The sequence below is a fragment of the Ranitomeya imitator genome, chromosome 1 (genome assembly GCF_032444005.1).
Source record: "Ranitomeya imitator isolate aRanImi1 chromosome 1, aRanImi1.pri, whole genome shotgun sequence".
Classification (NCBI taxonomy): domain Eukaryota; kingdom Metazoa; phylum Chordata; class Amphibia; order Anura; family Dendrobatidae; genus Ranitomeya; species Ranitomeya imitator.
In genome coordinates, this window is record NC_091282.1 from 14,421,742 (window position 1) to 14,449,270 (window position 27,529).

General features: G+C 48.8%; 1 long non-coding RNA gene and 1 pseudogene across 1 annotated transcript; both read left to right on the forward strand.

Moving 5' to 3' along the window:
* LOC138658406 (zinc finger protein 585A-like) overlaps positions 1–27,529 on the forward strand; it is a 108,819-nt pseudogene that overhangs the window by 39,304 nt on the left and 41,986 nt on the right.
* LOC138657483 (uncharacterized) lies at positions 16,567–17,944 on the forward strand. The gene is made up of 3 exons (XR_011317055.1): positions 16,567–16,657; positions 17,297–17,443; positions 17,746–17,944. It is a non-coding gene; the product is annotated as an uncharacterized lncRNA (long non-coding RNA).

Here is a 27,529-nt window from a genome sequence, read left to right on the forward strand (position 1 = left end):
CTGTTATCTGTGGTTTTGTTGGTAAAACTCTTTTTAGAATCGGGTCAGTGAATAACACGTCCCAATGTTTATTTATAATTTCACGGAATTGATACCACTTGTTGTGGAATGTGGTAATCAACCTGACCTGGTCAGAATCAGCTTTCCTGACAGTGGTCCGTCCACTGGTTCCATACAACAAATCTGCCCTAGAGCTCTTATTTGCCCTCACAAAGCCCCTTCTAATAGTTATTATTATTATTATTATTATTTATTATTATAGCGCCATTTATTCCATGGCGCTTTACATGTGAGGAGGGGTATACATAATAAAACAAGTACAATAATCTTGAAAAATACAAGTCACAACTGGTACAGGAGGAGAGAGGACCCTGCCCGCGAGGGCTCACAATCTACAAGGGATGGGTGAGGATACAGTAGGTGAGGGTAGAGCTGGCCGTGCAGCGGTTTGGTCAATCGGTGGTTACTGCAGGTTGTAGGCTTGTCGGAAGAGGTGGGTCTTCAGGTTCTTTTTGAAGGTTTCGATGGTAGGCGAGAGTCTGATATGTTGTGGTAGAGCATTCCAGAGTAGGGGGGATGCACGAGAGAAATCTTGTATGCGATTGTGGGAAGAGGAGATAATAGGGGAGTAGAGAAGGAGATCTTGTGAGGATCGGAGGTTGCGTGCAGGAAAGTACCGGGAGACGAGGTCACAGATGTATGGAGGAGACAGGTTGTGGATGGCTTTATATGTCATGGTTAGGCTTTTGTACTGGAGTCTCTGGGTGATGGGGAGCCAGTGCAGGGATTGACAGAGGGGAGAGGCCGGGGAATAGCGGGGGGACAGGTGGATTAGTCGGGCAGCAGAGTTTAGAATAGATTGGAGGGGTGCAAGAGTGTTAGAGGGGAGGCCACAGAGCAGGAGGTTACAGTAGTCAAGGCGGGAGATGATGAGGGCATGGACTAGGGTTTTTGCAGATTCTTGGTTTAGGAATGTGCGGATCCGTGAAATATTTTTGAGTTGGAGGCGGCAGGAAGTGGAAAGGGTTTGGATATGTGGTTTAAAGGAGAGATCAGTGTCAAGGATTACCCCAAGACAGCGGGCTTGTGGGACTGGGGAGAGTGGGCAGCCGTTTACTGTAATGGATAGGTTCGTTGGGGAGATCGCGTGAGATGGGGGAAAGATGATGAATTCTGTTTTGTCCATGTTAAGTTTTAGAAATCTAGTGGAGAAGAAGGATGAAATAGCAGACAGACATTGAGGGATTCTGGTTAGTAGGGAGGCGATATCTGGTCCAGAGATGTAGATCTGTGTGTCGTCAGCATAGAGATGATACTGAAAGCCGTGAGATTCTATGAGCTGTCCCAGGCCAAAGGTGTAGATGGAGAAGAGCAGGGGTCCTAGAACTGAGCCTTGCGGGACTCCGACAGATAGGGGGCGAGGTGAGGAGGTGGTGTGTGAGTGGGAGACGCTGAATGTACGGTCAGTTAGGTATGATGAGATCCAGGATAGGGCCAATTCTGTGATGCCAAGGGATGAGAGGGTCTGCAGCAGCAGGGAATGGTCCACTGTGTCAAAGGCAGAGGACAGGTCCAGGAGGAGGAGGACAGAGTAGTGTCGCTTGCTCTTGGCGGTTAATCGGTCATTGGTGACCTTAGTTAGGGCAGTTTCAGTGGAGTGGTGTGACCGGAAGCCTGATTGAAAGCGGTCGAAGAAGGAGCAGGAAGATAGATGGGAGGACAGTTCAATATGGACATGTTGTTCCAGTAGTTTTGAGGCAAAGGGGAGAAGTGATATAGGGCGATAGCTAGATACAGAGGATGGGTCAAGAGAGGGCTTTTTGAGGATAGGTGTGATTGTGGCATGTTTAAAGCTTGAGGGGAAAATGCCAGTTGTTAGTGATAGGTTAAAGAGATGGGTTAGGGTTGGGATGAAGACTGTGGTGAGGTTTGGGATGAAGTGGGATGGGAGTGGGTCAAGTGCACAGGTGGTGAGATGCGATCTTGAGAGTAGAGTGGAGAGTCCGTCTTCTGTAATGGTGGAGAAGTTGGTTTTGGAGGTGGAGGGCTGGGTAGTTGGGAGGAAGGGTTCTGGGGGTTGTTTACTAAAATTGTCTCTGATGTTCTCAATTTTCTGCTTGAAAAATGAGGCGAAGTCTTCAGCTGAGATGAGTGGGGAGGGAGGAGGTGCTGGGGGACGGAGGAGAGAGTTGAAGGTGTTGAATAACTGTTTGGGGTTGTGAGACAGGGAGGATATGAGAGATGAGAAGTAGGTTTGTTTTGCTGTGGCGAGCATGGTTTTGAAAGCAGTGAGGGACTGTTTGAATGCGATGAAGTGCTCGATGGAGTGGGATCTTTTCCATCTGCGCTCAGCAGCTCTGGAAGCTCGCCTCAGTTCTTTTGTCATGCTGGTGTGCCAGGGTTGTCTGTTGATTTTGCGAGCTTTGGTATGTGTGAGAGGGGCAAGAGATTCCAAAGCTGCAGCTATTGTGGTGTTATATAGAGCGTCAGCATCATCCGCATTGTGTAGGGAGCTTATGTCTGTGAGAGGGAGGAGGGATTCAGAGAGTGAGTGAAGATCAAGGTGTTTAAGATTTCTGCGAGGGTGTGAGAGTTTGTGGGGTGGGGGTTGTAGACAAGGAGTGGAAAGGGAAGAGAATGTAAGTAGGTTGTGGTCAGAAAGAGGAAGAGGTGAGTTTGAGAGGTTAGATAGGGAGCAGAGGCGGGTGAGAATGAGGTCCAGTGTGTGACCATCTTTGTGGGTGGCTGTAGAAGACCATTGAGTGAGGCCAAAGGAGGAAGTGAGAGATAGAAGTTTAGTGGCAGCTGAGAGGGAAGTGTCAATGGGGATGTTGAAGTCGCCCATGATGATAGTGGGGATGTCAGCGGCGAGGAAGTGGAGTAGCCAGGTGGTGAAGTGGTCGAAGAAGGTGGTGGCTGGCCCTGGGGGACGGTAGATGACAGCCAGTTGGAGGTTGGAGGGGGAGTAGATGCGCACAGAGTGCACCTCAAAGGAAGGGAGGATAACAGAGGGTGGCAGTGGGATTGGGGTGAAGGAGCAGTTATCTGACAGGAGAAAACCAACTCCTCCGCCATGCTTGCTGCTGGGGCGGGGTGTGTGAGAAAGGTGGAAGCCACCGTAAGAGAGTGCCGCAGGGGAGGCTGTGTCAGAAGGGGTGAGCCAGGTTTCAGTGATGCCGAGGAAGGAGAGTTTGTTATTGATAAAGAGGTCATGGATAAATGGAAGTTTATTGCAGACATTGTAGTAGTTCTCCTACTATACCCCCTTTCTTGAAAGCGATCGGCAAGATCTCGTGACTGTTCAATGAAGTCATCCGTGTTGGTGCATATTCTTTTCGCTCTCAAGAATTGTCCCACTGGGATCCCCCGGATCGTAGCTTGAGGGTGGGACGATGTTGCATGTAAGAACGAGTTAGTGGCTGTCGGCTTTCTATAGAGATTTGTATAAAGGTTGCCATCTGTGTCAGCACAAACAGAAAGATCCAAAAATTCCACCTTGCGGCCAAATTTGAAAGTAAGTTTGACATTTATTTTATTATCATTCAAAAGATTCATGAATGCAGTTAGATCACCCACGGTGCCTTCCCATATGAACCAAATATCATCAATATACCTCATCCAGCCAGAAACCTGGCTGGAATGAGGTATAGGTTCACTGACAAAGACCTCCCGTTCCCAGGCCCCAAGGAATAAGTTGGCGTACGAGGGGGCACAACTGGCCCCCATCGCCGTACCTTGTAATTGCAAATACGTGCTATTTTTGAAAATAAAGATGTTATGTGTTTATGTGTTAGCGCATATTCTAAGAGTTGCATGAGCAATTTGACGATGTCTTTGTCCATATTGCTAGAGTCCAAAAACCAACGTACCGCCTGGAGACCATCTCTATGGCGTATGGAGGTGTACAACGCCTCTACATCCGCGGTCACCATAACCGCACTATCATTTAGCTGAATACCCTCAATTCTGCGAAGCGCTGAATTGGTGTCTTGTATATATGATGGTAGTTCGCTCACCAAAGGTTTCAGATAATGGTCAATGATCTTGGTGACCACCTCGCATAAACCCCCATTGCCAGAAATTATTGGTCTCCCAGGCGGATCCATGGGATCCTTATGAATCTTGGGGATCAGATATAAAGTCGGGAGCCGTGGGTGCATGTCCTTGATGATTTCCAGGAATTTCTGAGGAATAATGCCAATAGCAAAGGCATCTTCCAATATTTGGATTAATTCTTGCTGGAAGGAGTGCATGGGATTGCTAATCAATTTACGATAGCATTCCTTATCGTTCAATAGTCTTAGTGCCTGTTTCTCGTACATAGCATTTGGCCAAATTACTATGTTGCCGCCCTTGTCCGAGGGTTTGAACAACACATCGGTAAGGTTGGCCAATGAATCAATTGCCTCTCTCTCGACTTCATTGAACAGTCACGAGATCTTGCCGATCGCTTTCAAGAAAGGGGGTATAGTAGGAGAACTATTAGAAGGGGCTTTGTGAGGGCAAATAAGAGCTCTAGGGCAGATTTGTTGTATGGAACCAGTGGACGGACCACTGTCAGGAAAGCTGATTCTGACCAGGTCAGGTTGATTACCACATTCCACAACAAGTGGTATCAATTCCGTGAAATTATAAATAAACATTGGGACGTGTTATTCACTGACCCGATTCTAAAAAGAGTTTTACCAACAAAACCACAGATAACAGCTAGAAGATCCAAAAATCTTTCCGATACCTTGGTTCACAGCTTTTATGACCCAACAGGATCAAATAAATCTAAAAAGGTGACCAACGCGGGTTTCCATCCATGTGGCCTATGCAAGGCTTGTTCCAATACTATTAGAACTAAAAGTTTTACTAATTTTGATGGGTCCAAGTGTTATGAAATAAGGAAGTACATCACTTGTTCGACTCGAGGAGTCATTTATCACGCCACTTGCCCATGTGGCAGAATCTATGTCGGCCTCACTACCCGTGAGTTGAAAATTCGAATACGAGAACACTGCAGAGATATTGAAAGGGCTAAGGCAGTAAGTGATGAAACTAGTCTAAAAACTCTGCCGAGACACTTCAAAAAATATCATGCATGCAGTGCTGCGGGCCTGATAGTGAGAGGTATAGATTCTGTTAGCATGGGGATACGAGGAGGTGATATCAGCAAAATCCTAGCCCAAAGCGAAAGTCGGTGGATATACCGGTTGGGCACTATGGCTCCTCAGGGACTCAATGAAACCTTAGGCTTTGGAGCTTTCTTGTAATTGTGTTTCTTTGTTCTACATTTATGTCTGATACAGTTTTATGGGTTAGTGTGGGTTATGTTGTTTGTTTTGTTTAATGTTGATTTTAACCTTTTTTATTTTCTTTCACGCTATTAGTCTATAGAATCAACATCTATTGAGCTTCAGCCTTACATCATCCATCGAGTTGAATTTATGAGCAAGGATGGACATTTGTCTTACATTAATACTATCTGCCAAATACGACCTGCTACCGAAAGGAATGGACATCTGATTTGCATCAGCCCTGCCGGTCAAGAATTACCTTGCACTTTGAACTTTAGAGTGATAAAAGGCTTCTTTGGACTATTGTGAAGTATAAAAGAATTTTACAAGATATGTGATTCAACAAAAGTTGTCTATGGATGTTTTAGTCTTTGTTTGCACGCAGCACTTTCGGGGTATTGTCCTGTCTTAGTGCATGGAATATACCTTGTGTCACATACTATTTATCCGGACTCAAGGGTTATATAGTCCAGATTGGAGATATCCATTATATATATACATTTGCACTAGCACTATAAGGTTGGTATCACCAACTCTTTTTGGTTTTTAGTGCGCATGGCAGCGTGTGCCACATGTTGGGTTTTCTCGCCCCTGGCCTTGGTATCACTCCGGCACCCCACCCCTTATGGCTGGTGTGCTGGCGTGGTCGGTCCGGGGGTGCGTGAATCCTTTAGCATGGGCCCCCGTATTTACATGCGCCAATAAACCTGTCTTCCCTGATTTAAATTCACCTACGTACAATTAATGATTATTATCTATTTTTAACATTCATTCACTTTCAGCGCAATTTTTGCGCTGCTTTTAACAATATGTTATCATATTAATAGACAACTTGATTTGAGTACAGATTCTTTAATCTAGGGCTGTTTACATACCATAGTACTGGTTGTATAAAGTGGTTCACTCTTGTAGTGGACAGCAGTTGTCCATTATTATATTTTGTGTATAATTATACTTACCTGCATAAGATCAATATATATGTCAACTGTACTTGAGGTTTGGATCGGTGGTTGTCAGGTTGTGCGTTGTTTTGGCTTGAGCTGAACGTTGCTGGCTCCAGCTTGTGCTAAATTTCCCTCGTGGTGCCATTTGTCATCTTGTATGACACCTGCGTTATGATTACTAGTCAACGTGAGTGTTCATGGATAGGTATTTGATTGTGTGCCGGGATTTTCTGTTGCCAGGTTGCGTTGTAGTACCATGATTGAGATGGAATATCTGCCTGTAGTTGCGCACTGTACGTCCTTATGTGAAGAACGATGGAGTCTAGTGTATAGATAATTTAGCAACATGGCACTAGACATTTATATTGTTTACAATCGGCTGTCACATTCGTACCGATAAATATTAGGACTCTTGTAGCTGTTGGCTACACTTATTGTGCATAAACGTATATGTTCATAAGGGTATTTGGGTTACATGGTTGCAGCACATTTTCGCATCTGCGCAGTATAGGGCGACTTGGTTAGTTAGCAAGCGGCTATTTGGTCCCTTAGCAATATAGGCACTCCACAATGACGTCACCCGGATCTCGGCGCACAATATGGAGGCAGCGTCCTACGTTGAGCATGGTTATTTGGTAAGTCAGCGGGCGGCAGTATGTTACCTAGCAACGCAGGCACCTGATATTCACGTCATTGTGCATGGGCGCACAATACAGCGGAAGTGTCCTGCGTTTAGCATGGTAACCGGGTTAGTCAGTGGGTGGCAACCTGGTTACTTGGCAACACAGGCTCGTGATATCCACGTCACTGGATATCGGCGCACAATACAATGATGGTGCCCTTACTTCAATACGTTCTCTCTCTCTCTCTCTCCATCCCTGAACTTTACACAGTGCAAATCGCTACAGCGCACAAGCGACAACATGACGATAGGCGTCCACGCCCCTAAGACCTATGTCATCACTCTGCCCGCGCTCCTTTATTGGCTGAAAAAAATGGCGCCGGGTGCGTCATACGAAACGCGACTTTGGCGCGAAAGTCGCGTACCGCATGGCCGACCCCACACAGGGATCGGGTCGGGTTTCATGAAACCCGACTTTGCCAAAAGTCGGCGACTTTTGAAAATGGACGATCCGTTTCACTCAACCCTAGTCCAGGAGACCTGCCATGGATACATTTCAAAATGCTGTAGAATTAGAATTGAAATCTGTTTCTGAGAATTCACTCAGCAAACCCTCGTCCAGTTCCAATTTAACATCCTATCTGAAAATAGCCCATGAACAAATGAATAATGATAACCTTGTCTTTAAAAATTCTGACAAGGGTGGTAGTTATCATGAATAAAACCGATTATGTTAATTGGGTAGAGAGTATGCTGCATGACGATGTCACTTATGAGCGTCTGGGGAGCAATCCTACAGAGACTATCAAAGTGCGCACCCATAGAATTATTGATGAAGGTTTTCACTTGGGCTTTTTCAGCAAAAAATAAATGGACTATCTAAAGGTGACAAACCCTGTAACCCCAATCCTTTATGCTTTACCAAAAACGCATAAGGGCACCAATCCCCCTCCTATGAGACCAATTGTCTCGGGTATTGGTGCCCTTGGTGAGAAGTTAGGTGAGTGGTTGGATTTACTTCTACAACCCTTTGTTCAAAGGATTCCCGGTTACTTAAGGGATAGCTCGGATGTGTTGGATGCCTTGCAGAATTTCACCTGGTGTAGTGGGTTTTCTTGGATTACTTCAGATGTGGTCTCCCTTTATACATCTATACCTCATAAAGTGGCCCTACATGCACTAACATTTCATCTACAGAAATATAGTAATTTCTCACAGGAATTTCAAGATTTTATCGGTGATGTTCTAATTTTCCTCATCTACTATATAATTGTCTAAGGGTCACTTCCGTCTGTCTGTCACGGAAATCCCAGGTCGCTGATTGGTCGCAGCAAAACGGCCACGACCAATCAGCGACGGGCACAGTCCGGCGGCGAAATGGCCGCTCCCTACTCCCCTGCAGTCAGTGCCCCGTCCATACTCCCCTCCAGTTAGCGCTCAGACAGGGTTAATGGCAGTGTTAACGGACCGCGTTATGCTGCGGTGTAACACACTCCGCTAACGCTGCTATTAACCCTGTGTGTCCCCAACTTTTTACTATTGATGCTGCCTATGCAGCATCATTAGTAAAAAGATCTACTGTGAAAAATAATAAAAAAAAATAAAAAATCGTTATACTCACCTTCTGTCGGCCCCCGCATACAGCGCAGGCCTTTCCCGCTCCTCGCGACGCTCGGGTCCATGCATTGCGGTCTCGCGAGATGATGACATCATCTCGCGAGACCGCAATTCACTCTTGAGACCATAGCATCGCGAGGAGCATCGGTAAATGCCTGGGCTGGGATCCCGGGGACCGATGGAAGGTGAGTATATAACTATTTTTTATTTAAATTCTTTTTTTTTTAACCGGGATATGGTGCCCACATTGCTATATACAACGTGGGCTGTTTTAGATACTGCGTGGGCTGTGTTATACTATGTAGCTGTGGTATATATTACTCGACTAGTCAATATACTACATCGCTGTGCTCTATACTACGTGACCTGGGTTATATACTGCATGGGCAGTGTTATATACTACGTCGCTGTGCTATATACTACGTGGCTGTGCAATATACTACGTGTCTGCTATATACTACGTGGCTGGGCAATATACTACGTGTCTGCTATATACTACGTGGCTGGGCAATATACTACGTGGCTGGGCAATATACTACCTGGCTGGGCAATATACTACGTGGCTGACCAATATACTACGTGGCTGGACAATATACTACGTCGCCTGGGCAATATACTACGTGGCTGGGCAATATACTATGTGGCTGGGCAATATACTACATGTCTGCTATATACTACGTGGCTGGGCAATATACTACTTGGCTGTGCTACATACCAGGTGTCTGTGCTATATACTACGTGGCTGGGCAATATACTACGTGTCTGCTATATACTACGTGTCTGCTATATACTATGTGGCTGGGCAATATACTACGTGGCTGTGCTATTTACTACGTAGGCTGTGTTATATACTACGTGGGCTGAACAAAAAATAGAAAAGGACTACCGAAAAGCCCGCACACTACACCAAATAATATATGAAATTTTTATTGGGTACACCAAAAACAGCAACAAACACTTATAAAACATAAGTAAAAGCAGCACAAGAGCACCCCACTCATGGACCCCCTACAAATACATGATTAATGACAAAATGATAAATGCAAAATAGCAAAGAATATGGATATAAATATATAATAGTCATCAAAAACATGTAGACAAATGCAAATGCATGTGGAATGGCAAATATATACGACCTCCTAAAATGACCATGTAACAAAACAGAGACACAGCCACAGGTAGTTTAGTGGCTAATATGTATCCTACTCAGACCAATATAAACCTATAATAGGAAATTGGTCATGCTCTGAAATATTCCGAAGGGCAAGCTACCATAGCCCATAGAAGGCCAGTAACCAGGCCGGCACAGATAGAGAAATGTATGACACGGCCCTAGTCACGTGTGCACCTAAAGTAGCACAGAGCCAAATATATAGGCCATAGTAAAAGTATGACTTGCAGGCCAACAAAGGAGGGAAATACCAACCAGGAGGGGGCCCCAGATGAAAATGGGAGCGGGGCGCGACCCAACGCGTATCGCCGTAACCCGTACGGCTTAGTCAGGGGAAGATGTATACGGATAAACGCAGGTCATATAAATACCTGCCAGCTGATGGGCGCACCGGGCGCCGGTGTGGAACACAGGTGTCCAGGAGAGACATAGAAGCCGAAACCGGAAGTAGGTTGTATGAGGCAATCCAGAGCCGCGCATGGGCACAGAGATACAGCGCAACAGCGCCTGCGTTAAAGGATAAGGAGCCAGGATGGCCCAGGCACACAGCACGTAACAATGCTGGTGCGCGCATGAGCAGGGAGACACAAATTCACAGCGCCTGCGTAGAAGATTCACAGGCATAAACCGCCCGTATATATAGTATAGAACAGCGCCGGATACACTAAGATCATGGAGCAATGGGCGCATGAAGAAAAAACACACACTCCCTTAGTGCCCCTGGCCATAAAAGCAAAGGAGCAGCAAGCACAGATAGAAAGCACCATGATTGAGACAGAGGGCCATGGAGACCGGGTCATAAATGGACCAGAACAACATACAAAGTGACATGCCCATTAAGAATGATGTCCAATTGATGAACATAAATCAAAAAGGACCGGCCAAAATGGCAGAAAATAAAGAAAAAGTATGTAAACATACATGTAAATGTAAGGAAAATAATAAAAAACAAAACAAGACAAGGCGCCACAACATAGAAACAAACATAAACATATAAAACATGTAACTACTCATACTCATGCAACCCAACATGCAACACATATACCTACATAAAATAAGACACAATAAATGAAAAATAACAAAGAAAGCAAAATTGGGCCACAAACACAAGATCCATGAAGTGTAACATACAAAATATATTTATTTGTGTATGTAGAGGGAGCACCAACACATGTCCAGCTCCAAAGCAAGCCCCCAGGAAGCGACGCTGTAAATTAACAAAGAGGGCCAAAAAAAGAAAAAAGAAAAGAAACCCCAAAAATAGCACAAGGAGTAGCAACCGATAAAAGGTAAGGAGTAGACCCGAATGTCACAAAGAAGGGAAAGCCACCCAAGAATTGGGGTGGACCGTAAAGGCCCGAAAGGGCTCATATATGACGGGACCAAACAATGCCAATGCTATGGAGCATGAACCTAGGGACAAAAAAGAACATAACCAGACATAGTACAAAAAATATACAATCCATCAGGAAGCCGGATGATAGTAAATATGGATAGATGAAGGTCTACATGAAGATCCAAACGACACGGATCAGGAGGTCAATCAATATATAATACAGCCACAATGTACATTATAAACTTTAGGCAAAGAAAGGGAGGGCACGTCCAACGGTAGCAGCAGGAAACACAGTCTATAAGGAAGCAGAACGATATCCACTGCAGATAGATAGAGGTATCCATAAGCCCAAGAAGTCCAGGAACTCACGGTCTGTAAGCCATCCATAATAGTCATAGTCCACTCCAGGGTGTATTCCAAGAATGCTTGAGGCTCGTCCCACATCCAGCCCAATGGTGTAGGAATATGATGACCCTATTACCAAGACAGGCGAAAAATAAGGGAGGGACATGCGGCTCCTGGAAAAAACAGGAAATGAATAAGATGACTAGTAACCCTAGAAAACCAAACCCACCAGGGAATAGGGAAGCTGTTATTCTCCCAAAAAGCCCGTAAATAAAAGCTCCTCATTAAGGCCTGCTGGAGTTATGGAGTTAAGAAGGAAAATCCAGCGGGATTCTGACCGTAAGAGCAATTTCCTAGGACATCCCCCCCTATTGGAAAGCTGTATCTTTTCCAACCCAACCACCCGTGTGTTGTGAATTTTGCCAGAGTGGTGGGCGAGAAAGTGTGATGCCACTGAAGTGAGAGGTTTACCCTTCGCTTGATCCAGAGAGGCCAAGTTAATGGTTGAAAAATGCTTCTGTATACGGCGTCGAAGCTCTTGGGATGTCCGCCCCACGTCTACCATACGGCATGGGCATATCAAGGCATAGATGACACAACTGCTTTTGCAATTGATATAATTCCTCAAAGCATATCTAGTTCCATCCCTAGGATTGACAAAAAAATCGTTGTTAGCACACAAGCACACATATAGGGGCATATGTTGCAACTGCCACATGCAAAAGAGCCTTTAAGAACCACACCCTGCTGTAATCTACTTGTCTGTCTCGTATAGTGGCTCCTAGTAAGAAGGTCCCTAAAGTTGGGAGCCCTTCTAGCCGTGAGCAAAGGACGAAAGTTGCTAATTCCAGACCTCGTTTCATCACCACTTCCAATTCCCATTGGTCGCATGTGAGGGGGATCCTTCGCAGACACTGGGACATTTTGACGACTGACTTGCAGACCTCGAGTATTGTGTACACTAACAATACTCGAGGTCTGCAAGTCAGTCGTCAAAATGTCCCAGTGTCTGCGAAGGATCCCCCTCACATGTGACCAATGGGAATTGAAAGTGGTGATGAAACGAGGTCCGGAATTAGCAACTTTCGTCCTAGTAGTCAATAAGGATACCTGTGTTTGCGACCTAGCCTGCTCATAGGCAGCTGAGATACATCGCTTTGGGTAGCTTCTATCTTTATACTACGTGGCTGTGCTATTTACTATGTAGGCTGTGTTATATACTACGTGGCTGTGCTATTTACTATGTAGGCTGTGTTATATACTACGTGGCTGTGCTATTTACTATGTAGGCTGTGTTATATACTACGTGGCTGTGCTATTTACTATGTAGGCTGTGTTATATACTACGTGGCTGTGCTATTTACTATGTAGGCTGTGTTATATACTACGTGGGCTGTGTTATATGCTACTTGGCTGTGCTATATTTCTCTGCTGTATCTGTTCATCATGAATCATGGTATGTGTTAAAGAGGGGGGCCCACTGAGACTCTTTCGCCCGGGGCCCTCAAAAACCTGGAGCCGGCCCTTGCTTCACTGATTGGTATCGCGAGGCCGCGTACAATCAGTGACAGTCGCAGTCCACCCGCGAATTGGCACGGAATTTGAACCACGCTTCGCTAATTGGTCGCGGCCGGCCGAATCCTGTGTATAAATTGCATTATTCTGAAAACTTCATAAATAAACTACATACATATTCTAGAACACCCGATGCGTTAGAATCGGGCCAGCATCTAGTCTCTAATAATTACTTCTAGACAAACTAATGGCGTGTCTATGGGGGCTAAATATTCCCCGTCTCTTGCCAATCTTGTCATGAGCTGGTGGGAAGAACTATATATTTACACCGTTGACCATGCTTTCAAAGACCACATATTGTGGTACGGCAGATATATTGATGATGTCATTCTAATTTGGGGTCCTGACATTTCTGCGGCACAAAAATATGAATCTTATCTTAATTGCAATTTTTTCAATCTCAGATTCACGGTCTGTCAGGAACACAATGAGGTTAATTTTCTTGATTTAAAGTTAAGGGGTACACCTGGAGATACGGTTATCACCTCCACTTACAGGTAACACCATCCAGCATGCCCACAGCCATCATCAAAACATACTACTAAGAGCATTCTGGTAGGTGAAATGATCAGAGCCAAACGCAATTGTAGCTCACAAATAGATTATAAAGCTGAAATTAATCAAAAAAGATTAAGCAAAAGAGGGTTCACACATTGGAATCTCAATCGAGCTGAGAAAATAGTAGAGGGGAGACTGCGCTTATACTCGAAACAAAAAAGAAAAGAACGCACGACTACGGGTCCAGTCACACTAGTTCTACAGTATAATAATCAGTTTTCTGCAATTAGGAAAATTATACGAAATCACCTGTGCATCCTAAACGAGGATCCTGACAGCAAAACTTCTACCTGACGGGTACAGAATTGTATCAAAGCAGAACATATTCATGATGTAGAGAGAATGCGGCTCTGATAGAAACATCACAAGGTTCAGAGCATTTTTTAGATTGTTATCGTGGAAAGCTGGAATCGTTATAAATATAGAGAGAATATTCAAATCAAGAATAGAGGGAGATGTAGAAAGTGTAATGAGAAGCCGGGAGGCTCAAATAAAAGAAAGGACACGATGGGATTTTATTCATTGTGTACATTCTTTATTCATTGTGGGGTTTTGTTTCCCATTTTATTTTGCACTGATATCAGGAGTCGTCTGTCACCAGGAGCAGGGCCGGCGTCAGCACCCGGCGCACCTGGGCAAATGCCGGGGCCCTAGAGAGAGAGGGGGGCCCACTCATGCTGTCATAGATACAGCTGGGAGAGCAGAGCAGGAGAACATGCTCTCTCCGCCCACAAAGTCACTGCTGGCTGCGTTCTCTTAACCCCTATGTGCCAGCTCTGACACAAGCATCTTCTCACTCAGTCAGTGCAGCCAGGCAGGCACACATAGGGGTTAAGAGAAGGCAGCCAGTGTGACATTGTTTGTGGGCAGAGAGAGCACGTTCTCTTGCTCTGATCTCCGCCCCTGGCTGGCTGCAGTGCTGCTGAACTTATGAGGCAGACTCCGGAGGAGCTCCTACCAGTGCCTGAGTGAGTGGCGCTGCTATAAACTACATGGGCAGCTGGGCTGCTATATACTACGTGGGCTGGGCTGCTATATACTACGTGGGCTGGGCTGCTATATACTACATGGGCTGCTATATACTACATGGGCTGCGCTGCTATATACTATGTGGGCTGTGCTGCTATATACTATGTGGGCTGCTATATACTACGTGGGCTGCTATATACTACGTGGGCTGGGCTGCTGTATACTACGTGGGCTGCTATATACTCCATGGGCTGCTATATACTACGTGGGCTGGGCTGCTATATACTACGTGTGCTGCTATATACTACGTGGGCTGCTATATACTACATGGGCTGGGCTGATATATACTACGTGGGCTGGGCTGCTATATACTACGTGGGCTGCTATATACTAAGTGGGCTGTGTGCTATATACTACATGGGCTGCGCTGCTATATACTACAAGGGCTGGGCTGCTATATACTACGTGGGCTGTGATATATACTACGTGGGCTGTGCTACATACTACATGGGCTGCTATATGCTAGGTGGGCTGCTATATACTACGTTGGCTGCTATATACTACATGGGCTGCTATATACTATGTGGGCTGGGCTGCTATATACTACGTGGGCTGCTATATGCTATGTGGGCTACTATATACTACGTTGGCTGCTATATACTACTTGGGCTGCTATATACTACGTGGGCTGGGCTGCTATATACTACGTGGGCTGTGCTATATACTACATGGGCTGCTATATGCTACGTGGGCTGCTATATACTACGTTGGCTGCTATATACTACATGGGCTGCTATATACTACGTGGGCTGGGCTGCTATATACTACGTGGGCTGCTATATACTACGTGGGCTGCTATATACTATGTGGGCTGCTATAGGGCAGCACGGTGGCGCAGTGGTTAGCACAGCAGCCTTGCAGCGCTGGAGTCCTGGGTTCAAGCCCCACTAAGGACAACATCTGCAAAGAGTTTGTATGTTCTCTCCGTGTTTGCGTGGGTTTCCTCCGGGCACTCCGGTTTCCTCCCACATTCCAAAGACATACTGACAGGGAATTTAGATTGTGAGCCCCAATGGGGACAGCAATGATAATGTGTGTAAAGCGCTGCGGAATATGTTAGCGCTATATAAAAATAAAGATTATTATTATTATTATATACTACATGGGCTGCTATATACTACGTGGGCCAGGCTGCTATATACTACGTGGGCTGGGCTGCTATATACTACGTGGGCTGCTATATACTACGTGGGCTGTGTTATATACTACGTGGGCAGTGTTATATACTACGTTGGCAGTGCTATATACTACGTGGGCTGCTATATACTACGTGGGCAGTGCTGTATACTACTATGTGGGCAGTGCTGTATACTACTGTGTGGCTGTTCTATATACTACTATGTGGGCAGTGCTGTATACTACTATGTGGGCAGTGCTGTATACTACTGTGTGGGCTGTGCTATATACTACTGTGTGGGCTGTGCTATATACTATTGTGTGGGCTGTGCTATATACTACTCCTGTGTGGGCTGTGCTATTACTACTGTGTGGGCTGTGCTATATACTACTGTGTGGGCTGTGCTGTATACTACTGTGTGGGCAGTGCTGTATACTACTATGTGGGCTGTGCTGTATACTACATGGCTGTTCTATAAACTACATGGGCCGTGTTATATACTATGTGGCTGTGCTATATACTATATGGGCTGTTATATCATACGTGGGCTGTGCTATGTACTATGTGGCTGTGTTATATGCTACGTGGGCTGTTATATACTACATGGCTGTGTTAAATACTACGTGGGCTGTGTTATATACTACATGGCTGTGTTTATATGCGATCATGAATCTTGGTATGTGTTAAAGGGGGGGCCCACTGAGACTCTTTTGCCCGGGGCCCTCAAAAACCTGGAGCCGGCCCTGACCAGGAGAATTTATATCACAATAATAATAGAAAAACCAAAGATTCTACTGTAAATCCTGAGCCCCGCCCCCTGGTCACATGACGGTGACGTCACCACAGGTCCTTCACCTCCTCTCTCCTGAGCCCCGCCCCCTGGTCACATGACGGTGACGTCACCACAGGTCCTTCACCTCCTCTCTCCTGAGCCCCGCCCCCTGATCACATGACGGTGACGTCACCACAGGTCCTTCCGCTCTCAGTGCAGCAGCTCCGTCCTGGTTGTGTGCAGCTCGTGTTCTCTGGTGTCAGCCAGCAGCAGATTTCCCGCCATTCCGGTGAGATTACAGGAGGGTTTGTGGTAAATCTGTGAGAGGAGAGTGTGGGGTGAGATCAGAGCTGTTCCTGTGGAGGCTCCTGCTCCCTGTGACTGCGGCTCCTCAGTGTTGGGGACGGGCAGCATTGTATGGGGGGTGTGCAGCGTCTGCTCCTCATCTCACGGCCCCCGCTGGAGGTGTAGTTACCACGGTCACCGACCCCCTTTGGTGGTGTACTTATCATACTGACCGTCCTCTGCTGGCTGTGTAGTTACCACGGTGACCGTCCTCTGCTGGCGGTGTAGTTACCACGGTGACCGTCCTCACTGGTGCTGTAGTTACCACGGTGACCATCCTCTGCTGGAGGTGTAGTTACCACGGTGACCATCCTCTGCTGGCGGTGTACTTACCACGGTGACCATCTCCTCACTGGTGCTGTAGTTACCACGGTGACCGTTCTCTCCTGGTGCTGTAGTTACCACGGTGACCGTCCTCCTCCTACGAGGCTGATAATGAGCGGTCAGATCGGCGGAGGAGGCCGCGGTGGAGTTTTGTGGCTTTTCCTCCAGATTCCTCCTGATAAATGTTGATATTTGGCAGAATTTAGTGATTGTCGTTCTGTCATCCCCAGTGATTTCCATCTTCTCCTTCATCATGAAGACGCCGGCAGGACGAGATCCCTCCAGCTGATCCAGTGCTCATCCCTCCTCCTCCTGAATGACCCCGAGGATGGACGAGGACAGGGATGAGACCACCAGAAGATTATTCCACTTCGCCCTGGAGATCATCTCCCTGCTGAGCGGAGAGGTAACTCCTCTACATTTCTATCAGCTTTATTGTGTTCTGTGACAAGTCCGACATCCAGAATAGAGAGAAGGATTCTTTACTGTAAGAGCAGTGATTGTGTGGAGCTCTCTGCCCGGAGGAGTTGTCATGGGGATTCCCTATAAGAGCTGTAGAGGGGCCGGGATGTCTGTCCGGAGGGGAATAATATTCCCGGTTATGGCCCCAGATTACTGGAGACGGTTATTGATCCCGGGATTTCTACTGATTGTCAGATCTGGAGTCAGGAAGGAATCTTCTCCCTAAGTGTCTCTCTCCATACACAGGATTACACAATAGTGAGGAAGACACCGGGGGACGGTGTGACTCCCATCATCCATCTCCAGGAGTCAGGAGGGCGGAGCCCGGGCCCCATCACAGAGCCTCCCCCGCACTCCCTGCTACATGAGAGGAACAAGAAGATCCTGGAGCTCAGCAACAAGATGATTGAGCTGCTGAGCGGAGAGGTGACTGCTGGGAGATTATACAGGACTGGAGGATTCTGGGTGATAAGCGGAGAGGTGACTGCTGGGAGATTATACAGCACTGGAGGATTCTGGGTGATGAGCGGAGAGGTGACTGCTGAGACATTATACAGGACTGGAGGATTCTGGGTGATGAGCGGAGAGGTGACTGCTGGGACATTATACAGCACTGGAGGATTCTGGGTGATGAGTGGAGAGGTGACTGCTGGGACATTATACAGCACTGGAGGATTCTGGGTGATGAGCGGAGAGGTGACTGCTGGGACATTATACAGCACTGGAGGATTCTGGGTGATGAGCGGAGAGGTGACTGCTGGGACATTATACAGCACTGGAGGATTCTGGGTGATGAGCGGAGTGGTGACTGCTGGGAGATTATACAGGACTGGAGGATTCTGGGTGATGAGCGGAGAGGTGACTGCTGGGAGATTATACAGGACTGGAGGATTCTGGGTGATGAGCGGAGAGGTGACTGCTGGGACATTATACAGCACTGGAGGATTCTGGGTGATGAGCGGAGTGGTGACTGCTGGGAGATTATACAGGACTGGAGGATTCTGGGTGATGAGCGGAGAGGTGACTGCTGGGAGATTATACAGGACTGGAGGATTCTGGGTGATGAGCGGAGAGGTGACTGCTGGGAGATTATACAGGACTGGAGGATTCTGGGTGATGAGCGGAGAGGTGACTGCTGGGACATTATACAGCACTGGAGGATTCTGGGTGATGAGCGGAGAGGTGACTGCTGGGACATTATACAGGACTGGAGGATTCTGGGTGATGAGCGGAGAGGTGACTGCTGGGAGATTATACAGCACTGGAGGATTCTGGGTGATGAGCGGAGAGGTGACTGCTGGGACATTATACAGCACTGGAGGATTCTGGGTGATGAGCGGAGAGGTGACTGCTGGGACATTATACAGGACTGGAGGATTCTGGGTGATGAGCGGAGAGGTGACTGCTGGGACATTATACAGGACTGGAGGATTCTGGGTGATGAGTGGAGAGGTGACTGCTGGGAGATTATACAGGACTGGAGGATTCTGGGTGATGAGCGGAGAGGTGACTGCTGGGACATTATACAGCACTGGAGGATTCTGGGTGATGAGCGGAGAGGTGACTGCTGGGAGATTATACAGCACTGGAGGATTCTCGGTGATGAGCGGAGAGGTGACTGCTGGGACATTATACAGCACTGGAGGATTCTGGGTGATAAGCGGAGAGGTGACTGCTGGGACATTATACAGGACTGGAGGATTCTGGGTGATGAGCGGAGAGGTGACTGCTGGGAGATTATACAGCACTGGAGGATTCTGGGTGATGAGCGGAGAGGTGACTGCTGGGACATTATACAGCTCTGGAGGATTCTCGGTGATGAGCGGAGAGGTGACTGCTGGGACATTATACAGGACTGGAGGATTCTGGGTGATGAGCGGAGAGGTGACTGCTGGGACATTATACAGCACTGGAGGATTCTGGGTGATGGGCGGAGAGGTGACTGCTGGGACATTATACAGCACTGAGGGATTCTGGGTGATGAGCGGAGAGGTGACTGCTGGGACATTATATAGGACTGGAGGATTCTGGGTGATGAGCGGAGAGGTGACTGCTGGGACATTATACAGCACTGGAGGATTCTGGGTGATGAGCGGAGAGGTGACTGCTGGGACATTATACAGGACTGGAGGATTCTGGGTGATGAGCGGAGAGGTGACTGCTGGGACATTATACAGCACTGGAGGATTCTGGGTGATGAGCGGAGAGGTGACTGCTGGGACATTATACAGGACGGCACTGGAGGATTCTGGGTGATGAGCGGAGAGGTGACTGCTGGGACATTATACAGGACTGGAGGATTCTGGGTGATGAGCGGAGAGGTGACTGCTGGGACATTATACAGGACTGGAGGATTCTGGGTGATGAGCGGAGAGGTGACTGCTGGGACATTATACAGCACTGGAGGATTCTGGGTGATGAGCGGAGAGGTGACTGCTGGGAGATTATACAGCACTGGAGGATTCTGGGTGATGAGCGGAGAGGTGACTGCTGGGAGATTATACAGCACTGGAGGATTCTGGGTGATGAGCGGAGAGGTGACTGCTGGGACATTATACAGGACTGGAGGATTCTGGGTGATGAGCGGAGAGGTGACTGCTGGGACATTATACAGGACTGGAGGATTCTGGGTGATGAGCGGAGAGGTGACTGCTGGGACATTATACAGGACTGGAGGATTCTGGGTGATGAGCGGAGAGGTGACTGCTGGGACATTATACAGGACTGGAGGATTCTGGGTGATGAGCGGAGAGGTGACTGCTGGGACATTATACAGCACTGGAGGATTCTGGGTGATGAGCGGAGAGGTGACTGCTGGGACATTATACAGCACTGGAGGATTCTGGGTGATGAGCGGAGAGGTGACTGCTGGGACATTATACAGCACTGGAGGATTCTGGGTGATGAGCGGAGAGGTGACTGCTGGGACATTATACAGGACTGGAGGATTCTGGGTGATGAGCGGAGAGGTGACTGCGGGGACATTATACAGGACTGGAGGATTCTGGGTGATGAGCGGAGAGGTGACTGCTGGGAGATTATACGGCACTGGAGGATTCTGGGTGATGAGCGGAGAGGTGACTGCTGGGACATTATACGGCACTGGAGGATTCTGGGTGATGAGCGGAGAGGTGACTGCTGGGACATTATACAGGACTGGAGGATTCTGGGTGATGAGCGGAGAGGTGACTGCTGGGACATTATACAGGACTGGAGGATTCTGGGTGATGAGCGGAGAGGTGACTGCTGGGAGATTATACAGCACTGGAGGATTCTGGGTGATGAGCGGAGAGGTGACTGCTGGGACATTATACAGGACTGGAGGATTCTGGGTGATGAGCGGAGAGGTGACTGCTGGGACATTATACAGGACTGGAGGATTCTGGGTGATGAGCGGAGAGGTGACTGCTGGGACATTATACAGGACTGGAGGCTTCTGGGTGATGAGCGGAGAGATAAATGCTGGGACATTATACAGCACTGGAGGATTCTCGGTGATGAGCAGAGAGGTGACTGCTGGGACATTATACAGGACTGGAGGATTCTGGGTGATGAGCGGAGAGGTGACTGCTGGGACATTATACAGGACTGGAGGATTCTGGGTGATGAGCGGAGAGGTGACTGCTGGGACATTATACAGGACTGGAGGATTCTGGGTGATGAGCGGAGAGGTGACTGCTGGGACATTATACAGGACTGGAGGATTCTGGGTGATGAGTGGAGAGGTGACTGCTGGGAGATTATACAGGACTGGAGGATTCTGGGTGATGAGCGGAGAGGTGACTGCTGGGACATTATACAGCACTGGAGGATTCTGGGTGATGAGCGGAGAGGTGACTGCTGGGAGATTATACAGCACTGGAGGATTCTGGGTGATGAGCGGAGAGGTGACTGCTGGGACATTATACAGCACTGGAGGATTCTGGGTGATGAGCGGAGAGGTGACTGCTGGGACATTATACAGCACTGGAGGATTCTGGGTGATAAGCGGAGAGGTGACTGCTGGGACATTATACAGGACTGGAGGATTCTGGGTGATGAGCGGAGAGGTGACTGCTGGGAGATTATACAGCACTGGAGGATTCTGGGTGATGAGCGGAGAGGTGACTGCTGGGAGATTATACAGCACTGGAGGATTCTGGGTGATGAGCGGAGAGGTGACTGCTGGGACATTATACAGCTCTGGAGGATTCTCGGTGATGAGCGGAGAGGTGACTGCTGGGACATTATACAGGACTGGAGGATTCTGGGTGATGAGCGGAGAGGTGACTGCTGGGACATTATACAGCACTGGAGGATTCTGGGTGATGGGCGGAGAGGTGACTGCTGGGACATTATACAGCACTGAGGGATTCTGGGTGATGAGCGGAGAGGTGACTGCTGGGACATTATACAGCACTGGAGGATTCTGGGTGATGAGCGGAGAGGTGACTGCTGGGACATTATACAGGACTGGAGGATTCTGGGTGATGAGCGGAGAGGTGACTGCTGGGACATTATACAGCACTGGAGGATTCTGGGTGATGAGCGGAGAGGTGACTGCTGGGACATTATACAGGACGGCACTGGAGGATTCTGGGTGATGAGCGGAGAGGTGACTGCTGGGACATTATACAGGACTGGAGGATTCTGGGTGATGAGCGGAGAGGTGACTGCTGGGACATTATACAGGACTGGAGGATTCTGGGTGATGAGCGGAGAGGTGACTGCTGGGACATTATACAGCACTGGAGGATTCTGGGTGATGAGCGGAGAGGTGACTGCTGGGACATTATACAGGACTGGAGGATTCTGGGTGATGAGCGGAGAGGTGACTGCTGGGACATTATACAGGACTGGAGGATTCTGGGTGATGAGCGGAGAGGTGACTGCTGGGACATTATACAGGACTGGAGGATTCTGGGTGATGAGCGGAGAGGTGACTGCTGGGACATTATACAGCACTGGAGGATTCTGGGTGATGAGCGGAGAGGTGACTGCTGGGACATTATACAGCACTGGAGGATTCTGGGTGATGAGCGGAGAGGTGACTGCTGGGACATTATACAGCACTGGAGGATTCTGGGTGATGAGCGGAGAGGTGACTGCTGGGACATTATACAGGACTGGAGGATTCTGGGTGATGAGCGGAGAGGTGACTGCGGGGACATTATACAGGACTGGAGGATTCTGGGTGATGAGCGGAGAGGTGACTGCTGGGAGATTATACGGCACTGGAGGATTCTGGGTGATGAGCGGAGAGGTGACTGCTGGGACATTATACGGCACTGGAGGATTCTGGGTGATGAGCGGAGAGGTGACTGCTGGGACATTATACAGGACTGGAGGATTCTGGGTGATGAGCGGAGAGGTGACTGCTGGGACATTATACAGGACTGGAGGATTCTGGGTGATGAGCGGAGAGGGGACTGCTGGGAGATTATACAGCACTGGAGGATTCTGGGTGATGAGCGGAGAGGTGACTGCTGGGACATTATACAGGACTGGAGGATTCTGGGTGATGAGCGGAGAGGTGACTGCTGGGACATTATACAGGACTGGAGGATTCTGGGTGATGAGCGGAGAGGTGACTGCTGGGACATTATACAGGACTGGAGGCTTCTGGGTGATGAGCGGAGAGGTGACTGCTGGGACATTATACAGCACTGGAGGATTCTGGGTGATGAGCGGAGAGGTGACTGCTGGGACATTATACAGCAGTGGAGGATTCTGGGTGATGAGCGGAGAGGTGACTGCTGGGACATTATACAAGACTGGAGGATTCTGGGTGATGAGCGGAGAGGTGACTGCTGGGACATTATACAGGACTGGAGGATTCTGGGTGATGAGCGGAGAGGTGACTGCTGGGACATTATACAGGACTGGAGGATTCTGGGTGATGAGCGGAGAGGTGTCTGCTGGGACATTATACAGCACTGGAGGATTCTGGGTGATGAGCGGAGAGGTGACTGCTGGGACATTATACAGCACTGGAGGATTCTGGGCGATGAGCGGAGAGGTGACTGCTGGGACATTATACAGCACTGGAGGATTCTGGGTGATGAGCGGAGAGGTGACTGCTGGGACATTATACAGCACTGGAGGATTCTGGGTGATGAGCGGAGAGGTGACTGCTGGGACATTATACAGCACTGGAGGATTCTGGGCGATGAGCGGAGAGGTGACTGCTGGGACATTATACAGCACTGGAGGATTCTGGGTGATGAGCGGAGAGGTGACTGCTGGGACATTATACAGGACTGGAGGATTCTGGGTGATGAGCGGAGAGGTGACTGCTGGGAGATTATACAGGACTGGAGGATTCTGGGTGATGAGCGGAGAGGTGACTGCTGGGAGATTATACAGGACTGGAGGATTCTGGGTGATGAGCGGAGAGGAGACTGCTGGGACATTATACAGGACTGGAGGATTCTGGGTGATGAGCGGAGAGGTGACTGCTGGGACATTATACAGGACTGGAGGATTCTGGGTGATGAGTGGAGAGGTGACTGCTGGGAGATTATACAGGACTGGAGGATTCTGGGTGATGAGCGGAGAGGTGACTGCTGGGACATTATACAGGACTGGAGGATTCTGGGTGATGAGCGGAGAGGTGACTGCTGGGAGATTATACAGGACTGGAGGATTCTGGGTGATGAGTGGAGAGGTGACTGCTGGGACATTATACAGCACTGGAGGATTCTGGGTGATGAGCGGAGAGGTGACTGCTGGGAGATTATACAGGACTGGAGGATTCTGGGTGATGAGTGGAGAGGTGACTGCTGGGACATTATACAGGACTGGAGGATTCTGGGTGATGAGCGGAGAGGTGACTGCTGGGACATTATACAGCACTGGAGGATTCTGGGTGATGAGCGGAGAGGTGACTGCTGGGACATTATACAGCACTGGAGGATTCTGGGTGATGAGCGGAGAGGTGACTGCTGGGACATTATACAGCACTGGAGGATTCTGGGTGATGAGGGGAGAGGTGACTGCTGGGACATTATACAGCACTGGAGGATTCTGGGTGATGAGCGGAGAGGTGACTGCTGGGAGATTATACAGCACTGGAGGATTCTGGGTGATGAGGGGAGAGGTGACTGCTGGGACATTATACAGGACTGTAGGATTCTGGGTGATGAGCGGGGAGGTGACTGCTGGGACATTATACAGCACTGGAGGATTCTGGGTGATGAGCGGAGAGGTGACTGCAGGGACATTATACAGGACTGGAGGATTCTGGGTGATGAGCGGAGAGGTGACTGCTGGGACATTATACAGGACTGGAGGATTCTGGGTGATGAGCGAAGAGGTGACTTCTGGGACATTATACAGCACTGGAGGATTCTGGGTGATGAGCGGAGAGGTGACTGCTGGGACATTATACAGCACTGGAGGATTCTGGGTGATGAGCGGAGAGGTGACTGCTGGGAGATTATACAGGACTGGAGGATTCTGGGTGATGAGCGGAGAGGTGACTGCTGGGACATTATACAGGACTGGAGGATTCTGGGTGATGAGCGGAGAGGTGACTGCTGGGACATTATACAGGACGGCACTGGAGGATTCTGGGTGATGAGCGGAGAGGTGACTGCTGGGACATTATACAGCACTGGAGGATTCTGGGTGATGAGCGGAGAGGTGAGTGCTGGGAGATTATACGGCACTGGAGGATTCTGGGTGATGAGCGGAGAGGTGACTGCTGGGACATTATACAGCACAGGAGGATTCTGGGTGATGAGCGGAGAGGTGACTGCTGGGACATTATACAGCACTGGAGGATTCTGGGTGATGAGCGGAGAGGTGACTGCTGGGACATTATACAGCACTGGAGGATTCTGGGTGATGAGCGGAGAGGTGACTGCTGGGACATTATACAGCACTGGAGGATTCTGGGTGATGAGCGGAGAGGAGACTGCTGGGACATTATACAGGACTGGAGGATTCTGGGTGATGAGCGGAGAGGTGACTGCTGGGACATTATACAGCACTGGAGGATTCTGGGTGATGAGCGGAGCGGTGACTGCTGGGACATTATACAGGACTGAAGGATTCTGGGTGATGAGCGGAGAGGTGACTGCTGGGACATTATACAGGACGGCACTGGAGGATTCTGGGTGATGAGCGGAGAGGAGACTGCTGGGACATTATACAGCACTGGAGGATTCTGGGTGATGAGCGGAGAGGTGACTGCTGGGACATTATACAGCACTGGAGGATTCTGGGTGATGAGCGGAGCGGTGACTGCTGGGACATTATACAGGACTGAAGGATTCTGGGTGATGAGCGGAGAGGTGACTGCTGGGACATTATACAGGACGGCACTGGAGGATTCTGGGTGATGAGCGGATAGGTGACTGCTGGGACATTATACAGGACTGGAGGATTCTGGGTGATGAGCGGAGAGGTGACTGCTGGGACATTATACAGGACTGGAGGATTCTGGGTGATGAGCGGAGAGGTGACTGCTGGGACATTATACAGGACTGGAGGATTCTGGGTGATGAGCGGAGAGGTGACTGCTGGGACATTATACAGCACTGGAGGATTCTGGGTGATGAGCGGAGAGGTGACTGCTGGGACATTATACAGGACTGGAGGATTCTGGGTGATGAGCGGAGAGGTGACTGCTGGGACATTATACAGGACTGGAGGATTCTGGGTGATGAGAGGAGAGGTGACTGCTGGGACATTATACAGCACTGGAGGATTCTGGGTGATGACCGGAAAGGTGACTGCTGGGAGATTATACAGCACTGGAGGATTCTGGGTGATGAGCGGAGAGGTGACTGCTGGGACATTATACAGCACTGGAGGATTCTGGGTGATGAGCGGAGAGGTGACTGCTGGGACATTATACAGCACTGGAGGATTCTGGGTGATGAGCGGAGAGGTGACTGCTGGGACATTATACAGGACTGGAGGATTCTGGGTGATGAGCGGAGAGGTGACTGCTGGGACATTATACAGCACTGGAGGATTCTGGGTGATGAGCGGAGAGGTGACTGCTGGGACATTATACAGCACTGGAGGATTCTGGGTGATGAGCGGAGAGGTGACTGCTGGGACATTATACAGGACTGGAGGATTCTGGGTGATGAGCGGAGAGGTGACTGCTGGGACATTATACAGCACTGGAGGATTCTGGGTGATGAGCGGAGAGGTGACTGCTGGGACATTATACAGCACTGGAGGATTCTGGGTGATGAGAGGAGAGGTGACTGCTGGGACATTATACAGCACTGGAGGATTCTGGGTGATGAGCGGAGAGGTGATTGCTGGGACATTATACAGGACTGGAGGATTCTGGGTGATGAGCGGAGAGGTGACTGCTGGGACATTATACAGCACTGGAGGATTCTGGGTGATGAGCAGAGAGGTGACTGCTGGGACATTATACAGCACTGGAGGATTCTGGGTGATGAGCGGAGAGGTGACTGCTGGGACATTATACAGCACTGGAGGATTCTGGGTGATGAGCGGAGAGGTGACTGCTGGGACATTATACAGCACTGGAGGATTCTGGGTGATGAGTGGAGAGGTGACTGCTGGGACATTATACAGGACTGGAGGATTCTGGGTGATGAGCGGAGAGGTGACTGCTGGGACATTATACAGGACTGGAGGATTCTGGGTGATGAGCGGAGAGGTGACTGCTGGGACATTATACAGGACTGGAGGATTCTGGGTGATGAGCGGAGAGGTGACTGCTGGGACATTATACAGCACTGGAGGATTCTGGGTGATGAGCGGAGAGGTGACTGCTGGGACATTATACAGCACTGGAGGATTCTGGGTGATGAGCGGAGAGGTGACTGCTGGGACATTATACAGCACTGGAGGATTCTGGGTGATGAGCGGAGAGGTGACTGCTGGGACATTATTCAGCACTAGAGGATTCTGGGTGATGAGCGGAGAAGTCACTGCTGGGAGATTATACAGCACTGGAGGATTCTGGGTGATGAGCGGAGAGGTGACTGCTGGGAGATTATACAGCACTGGAGGATTCTGGGTGATGAGTGGAGAGGTGACTGCTGGGACATTATAC